Source organism: Botryllus schlosseri, chromosome 2 (genome assembly GCF_051294905.1).
Source record: "Botryllus schlosseri isolate E-star chromosome 2, Bs_hap1, whole genome shotgun sequence".
NCBI lineage: Eukaryota > Metazoa > Chordata > Ascidiacea > Stolidobranchia > Styelidae > Botryllus > Botryllus schlosseri.
In genome coordinates, this window is record NC_137237.1 from 3,604,133 (window position 1) to 3,610,793 (window position 6,661).

Genomic DNA, 6,661 nt, shown 5'->3' on the forward strand with positions numbered 1-6,661 from the left:
TTATCAATTACAGGATAGAGGATGGAGGTTATTGCCAACTTATGCAAACTATTAGCGGGAGAGCAACTAACGAATTATTAGTGCATAACAGCATTACCATGATTTCAATCAGTAGCTCAATCAGTATTGGAGATGTCTCACCATAGATATCAACAGGAATATTGTCATATAATTATACCATCTAGTTCGATGCATGAGCGAATGAGTCTCATTCACATGAAACGCTGCGTTGGGAGCCAAGTAATTACCCGTCAGTAACACAACAATTATGCTTTTCAGGAAGCTGGGAAAACCTGTGTACGGAAATTTTGTTTGCTGGCCATTGGGATTCTGCAACACAAACCAACGAGAAATCCTGTCTGTGCATCCGATCAAAATTCACATCTAGTATTTTCAAAGGATTTCAATTTAGTAATGCTTCGCGAAGGAATAATTGTATTGAGAATAATAAATGCAACATAACCAATCCATCAACAGTACTACTGTGTCAGGGAGAGAAATATAGAGTTTTGTTTCCAACAATAGCTTCTTTTGTCCAGCAATGGCTTCAATTAATTTTCACGATGCCGCTAGTTGAATGAGGAAACCATCGCAATAGACTTGGTCGACTCCGCCGTATCTGGTCTTGCTTGAATGCATGCGTCAACTTCTTCATTGCAGGAATCTAGAGCAGGTGTAAAAACATTGCAGAGTTTTATAACAAAGTGGAATCATAGGCAGTATACCAAATCCTGTTCCGAAGTATCATAAAAATGAAGGATTGCCAACTGCATCCTATCTAACTTTTAGTCTGTTATGGTGATAGTGATACGTTTCCATCTTCTACTGAGCTGTCAATATCTTGAGAGGTTTAGTCACTGATATCTGACAGTCCTCATTCAGTAACTTAAGTAACTAATATGATTATTTGAGGTACAGCTGTTCAAATATTTCCGTAATATGATTATATGACTACACATGTACACAAACAGAAGTTTATTTGCAAAAGTAATAGGCCAAGGTTGATGCCAGATTCCATAGACTACTCCTTGTCGCTTCGACATCTTCCTGTCTTTTCATTGTATCGCATTTTTTGTGGTGAATTGAACTGATAAAATTGCTAATAAACCAATGATGATGATGAAGATGATTGCACATGCACATGAGTGTAAACAATAACTACTTTGATGACTACCGTACCACAGTCAATACTATACTATAAACGGTTAGTTACACTCTTACAATACTAGCTAACACATTACATTTTCACTTACCGATTTTGTACACTTTGTATAGCTTTAGAAGTGCGTTCCTTTGCCATTACCACAATTTCACTGACTGCGTGAAAAGGAAGTATGAACGGCACTACTGCAGTACGTCGGCACTACGTGTGAGAGTTTCCGTGGTCAGCAGTCAACTTTATTACGCGTTGCGTATCTCGGATACGTCATTGAAAATGTCTCTGCCTTTGGTTGTCTATAAGTCCGCACTTTTGGTCTTAGCGGCGTCCGGTCGCCTGACGGTATATGGACGGATTTTGGCAGCGATGTAAAGACATTGTAGACACGGCATATTGCGTATTGGAGCAACCATACGCGACATAACATCTGACTCTATGAATCATCTCCTTCACAGCCTTCATGATCTCACTCAATGACCCAAATCCACAGCTAATCTAAGCAATGAATCCCACCTAACAGCCAACAGGAATAACAAGGATTTTTGTTGTGTCAACTACTTGACGTCATTTCACGGCTGGATGATTTCGGGTCCGTTTTTCGGAATTTCGATTTGTAATTCAAATTACTTGAAAACTATCACGTAATTTTCATTTTCATTATTTTTTTCTTATTCCTAACCACATAATCTACGAAATAAGGCAAAGTCATTTTTAAGATGCAGTTGACCTTTAATATGTGATAGAATGGATCAGTTTATAATGAGGTTAAACTATTCAAGCAAAATGGCGAAACGCATGTGCAATTGTGCAATCATTAAAGAGCCACAATAAAAGGCTCAAAGAGCCGCAGTTTGGCCACCCCTGCTATATACCGTTAAAGGTGACATCGAGCAAAATAGCAAGTGTTAAGACAGCGAGTGTCATAATAGTACGGTTACCATATTTTGAGATCCGGCGAAGAGGACACTTTTTAAAAATCACAAAATTTATATATAGTCGGACGAGAAAACGGGTAATTATAAAATCTTTACAGGAAATATTGTTGTGTTGACTAAAATAAGAACATTTTCCCACCTCGACTCCCGATAGCTGCTGTCAAAGCTATAAAGGAGAACGAATTGCGAAAAGAGGACATTTGGGCGTCCTCGGAGGACATTTTCGATTTCCTGAAAACAAATCCTATTTTTAATGTATGAGAATAAAAATATTATTCCATTGATACAACGCATCAAAGGTATTTTGGAATCTCGAGCATACCTATTCCATGTGCTTTGTGACGATGCGACTGGTCGATCACTATTAGCTCAGTGCTACATGTTTTAGATACTGAGATACGACTGATCAAGAGGTTTTGAAGGTTACACGGTAGGTATTGACAATGTGAACTGGAATTCTCGTTGATAATATTCCTATACTGGAATTTATTGTGATATTCAACGCTATAGTAGATGTTATAAATTGTATCAATAAGACTAAGCACCAGTGTTGACGTATAGCCTACCATTTAAAGAAGATTCAATGATAATTTTGTATTTTTTATATCATACCTATTACATTGCACTTTGTAACAACGATGTGTGATGATCACGATTTCACAGATGTGTTATTTCTAGCAAGGTAGCTTTGTATGCTGCGATACCCATCAATCAAGGTTTTTAGAAACTATCATTCTCGTCGATAAATCAACTCGTAGCGACATGGAGCGTAGGGTTAATATATTTTGGGATCCGGAAAGGAGGACACTTTTTACAAACCCAAAAGTTAGATTACTGGGCTAGAAAACCGGTGATTTGAAATATTTTACGTGAAATCGTCTTATGTTGATTAAAAAGAGGTCAATTTTCCAAGTTCGACTCCTGAACGACTCACTCAGACGACCAGATCGCAGATTTCGCGTCATTTATGGCGTTTTTTAATTGTGCCTGTCCAGTGGCCTGGCTGTCAAAGCTATAAAGACGGACGAATCGCCAAAAAAGATGGCATTTAGGGAGGGCCAAAACAGCGCTTCGTCGGCCCACCCCCATTCCCCCAAAAAATGTTGGACTTGGGCCCCATAGGGTGATAAACAAAACTTTTTAGGGCTTCCCCAGACCCTCGTCACATTATACGTTTTGACCGCTACTTGTCAGCGAGGTTTGTTGTACTGTTTAGTGAGTCCGTTAATGTCGCCTAATAGCGAAAGGCGCTCTAATTCATGATTAAATCGGTAAATTTTATAGGGAATTGCATGTATATTGCTATCAATTTTTTCATCCTCTCTCTGCTCACGTAATCAGATTTACCGGAAGAGATTAGTGAGGTGCTGCCTCGGAAAATGTAGGGCCCGTAAATAATAATTAAACATATTCGGGGGGACCCGTTGGTATAATGACTTCGTTACATGATGTTATTCCGTGATCTCATATGTCTGCTTTGTCAAAAGATATTGAAATCGATATTGAAACCTAAACTGAAAGACGCATACGATTTGAAATTGGTATTTCTTCACTGGCAACTTTTTTGCGGGATGGCATTCGTCTTGTGGGGTTCAGATTGTTGTATGTTGTATACAAATCGAGGTCTTCGGTCAGCATAAAGAGCAGTCCTTTTCGGCCAAGGTTCCCTCGCTGCCGATCGTTCTGGCGCACTTCTCGGAGTCGCATGTTACATGACCTGAAACTTCATACGTCTTGGTGGGTCGTGCGCGGTAATGGCCGAAGCCGAAATGCCCATTCATCGTGCGTATTTTTTTCTTGGGGAGGGGTACCCAATAATCAAGATATTTGGCAACATTAAAACGCGCAAGGCGTGAAAATGTTTTGAAGAAGATGCATAAATTTTCAAAACAAAATACTCAATAATTTATGGTAACTCACGAAATATTTTTGGGCCCTTTTCGAGCTTGTCCCCTCCCCCACATAGGGGCTTTAGGGTGCGGTGGGTACGATCCAGCATTTAGGCTTCTTCGTCCCCTGAAAAATAAGGACAAATCCTCCTAAAGAATGACATGTGGTAACCTACATAATAGGATGCAGTTAAAGATATGTCAACGTACGATCACAATAAAGGCAACCCGATCCGTCGTATCCAAGTAACCAATTCTCGGAATTTCCAGTCGACCAATGGCCACATTAAAAATTACAATAGGCGACTGTATTGTTCCTTCCTCTGTTTTGTGTTATTCATTGCGATTATAGGTGGTAAAAGTATATGTGGCTCAGTTTGTTGGCTGATGATGATGATTGATATGCTATACAACGTATATTGCCCAACCGGGATGGGTGTCAATTAGATTGGGGCTGAGAAAAGAAAGCCATCATGAAGATATATCAACGAAAGTCTAGGATATTTAAGTCATTCATATGATTACATTTGAACCGTATGTTCGTCTCTATTCTTAAAACTGTGATTTGCCTTGGAAATAGACACTGTTATTTGGATATTTAGAACTTGAAAATGCGTTCAAAACTTATGTGTTTAAAACAAGTCTCGAAAGTTACACTATAACTGTATAACTGTAACTAAATTTAGAACAGAAGGTGTTTAAAATGCTTTGTTTAAAACTTTTTTAAACACGGTTATAAATAAATTCCATTTACAGAAAAAAAGCTAAATTGTGTAATTTCAGTCATAATTATCTAAAACAGTGGTTCCCAACGTGGGCGATATTAGCTGCGTAAAGGTGTAATTTCGAGGTCGAGCCGAAAAGTCGACCTTTATAGTCAACTCGCTGGTGATTACAGTTTGTATGCCCATTTTTCGGTTTCCAATATTTGGGGGTTCATGATCGGTGTGAAGCTTGATGAATCGAACAAGGATGGGAGTCACTGGCTAAATAATTTCGAAACAACATGTAGGTTAAATCTCGAACGCATCTTATATATGTGTATATATATATATATGGTGTTTTGACATCAGTGGTTATATGACACCAGGTCGATCTTTTATGATTTCTGAACTCCTGACAAAGAGCACGGCCCACCTTTGTTCTTGGCGTTTTTGTGAAGTCCCGTGCACACTGGCTTTGCGTCACGAAGAAATCAGCTGGTAATCCCCCCCCCCCCCCGATCATGTCGATCTGGTATTATTATTAGAAATTCCGACTGTCACTTCCAACATTTCAAAATTTCACCAACATTCCAAAAAGTCTCCTTCACTTGACCAACCATGATCGATTTCATTTCGAAATAAATTACAGCAAATATTGACAGTTTCAATCCCGTTAGGCTTACATACTGAGAGTATTGTCAATGTCACCGAAAACAACAGCACTTATAGGCATCTCAGTGAGCAAATCTCAGTTTTACGCGCGTTTGGTATCATGATGAATTGTGATGTTACATCACTATTTACGTAATTTAAATTCGACGTTGTTCTGAGATTTTCGCTACAGTGAGAAGGTGGAACGCTACAATGTTCTTTTTGTCAGATTTCACGGATTCAACATCATTTCTGAATTCTTGGTTTCTTTCAGCGCCAGTGCAATTAAGTAGAACCTATAAACATTTTCTTCTGCTTGATCACATTGCTGTGGAGCAAGGAAAATGAAAACATTATTGTTACTAGTACCATTCTTATGAAGCAAAGTTACAACAATGAATTGAAATTCGAAATAGGAGGAGTATTATATTGTTGATGTGATGTAAGAAGGAAAGGAAGTAATACAAGAGATAGCGAATACATTGTACTGAAACGAACAGTGTCACACATTACGCGTACGTACAGTTAGGAAATCTCAGAGGGGGTCGATGAAGTTGCTGTTTATGTAGACGGAGAAGTAACGCTGTAAATTTCTTCTGAATTTCAAGTAGATGTAGCGAATACAAGACATGTCACAGCTATAGGCCTACTTCAAGTGGAGGTAGAAAATGAAAGATAAGAGGAGAATTCAAGTAATCAGCTTCAAAAGATTGATGGTAGATTTGGTCGGGGGTGGCATACTTCAATACGTCAATCGCAGGTGACATAGAAATGATACAGACTTATCCCAAAACTGCTTTCTACTTTCTAATCCCAAAATGTATAAAGTATGTATTTTTGCGTATGAAACAGTACTTTTGTACGTAGTGCAGGTATGCGGAAGCTACCTGAGTGCTCCGAAAAAGTAGTTCCTTACTGACCAGCTTGTGAACTCGCATTTCACACCAGATTTCTTCACTTCAAAACTGTTGTATGAAATGATTTAATACTGAACATAAACAGTGACACGACCACATTGCGTATGGCGTGGTTATCGGGTCAGCTGTTGTCCTGCGTACATGAGGATCATGAATCATGATAGCACTGTATGTCGATAACAAGTTCATAAAAGGAAGACTGCATATGTAGTTGAAATCTAATATTTTAATAGTGAGAGGACAGGTGATACGTTTTTTCAGGGACATGGTGTTCGATTCAATAAGTCATTAATGTTGAAGAGAGCGACAACGACTACGATTACTAGCAAGTTGCAACATTTCCTGATCATCTCATTCTCATCATTCTTCATCATTCTCTTGAACATTCGGAAAGGGCACATGTTTA

The 6,661-nt window shown here is 38.7% G+C and overlaps 1 long non-coding RNA gene across 1 annotated transcript; it reads right to left on the minus strand.

Annotated features, from left to right (window-relative positions):
- Nucleotides 1-407: 407 nt before the first annotated feature.
- On the minus strand, nucleotides 408-1,889 carry LOC145433042 (uncharacterized). Its single transcript, XR_013913037.1, has 2 exons — nucleotides 1,254-1,889; nucleotides 408-664 (listed from the first exon to the last, which is right to left on the minus strand). It is a non-coding gene; the product is annotated as an uncharacterized LOC145433042 (long non-coding RNA).
- Between the last annotated feature and the right edge of the window lie 4,772 nt (nucleotides 1,890-6,661).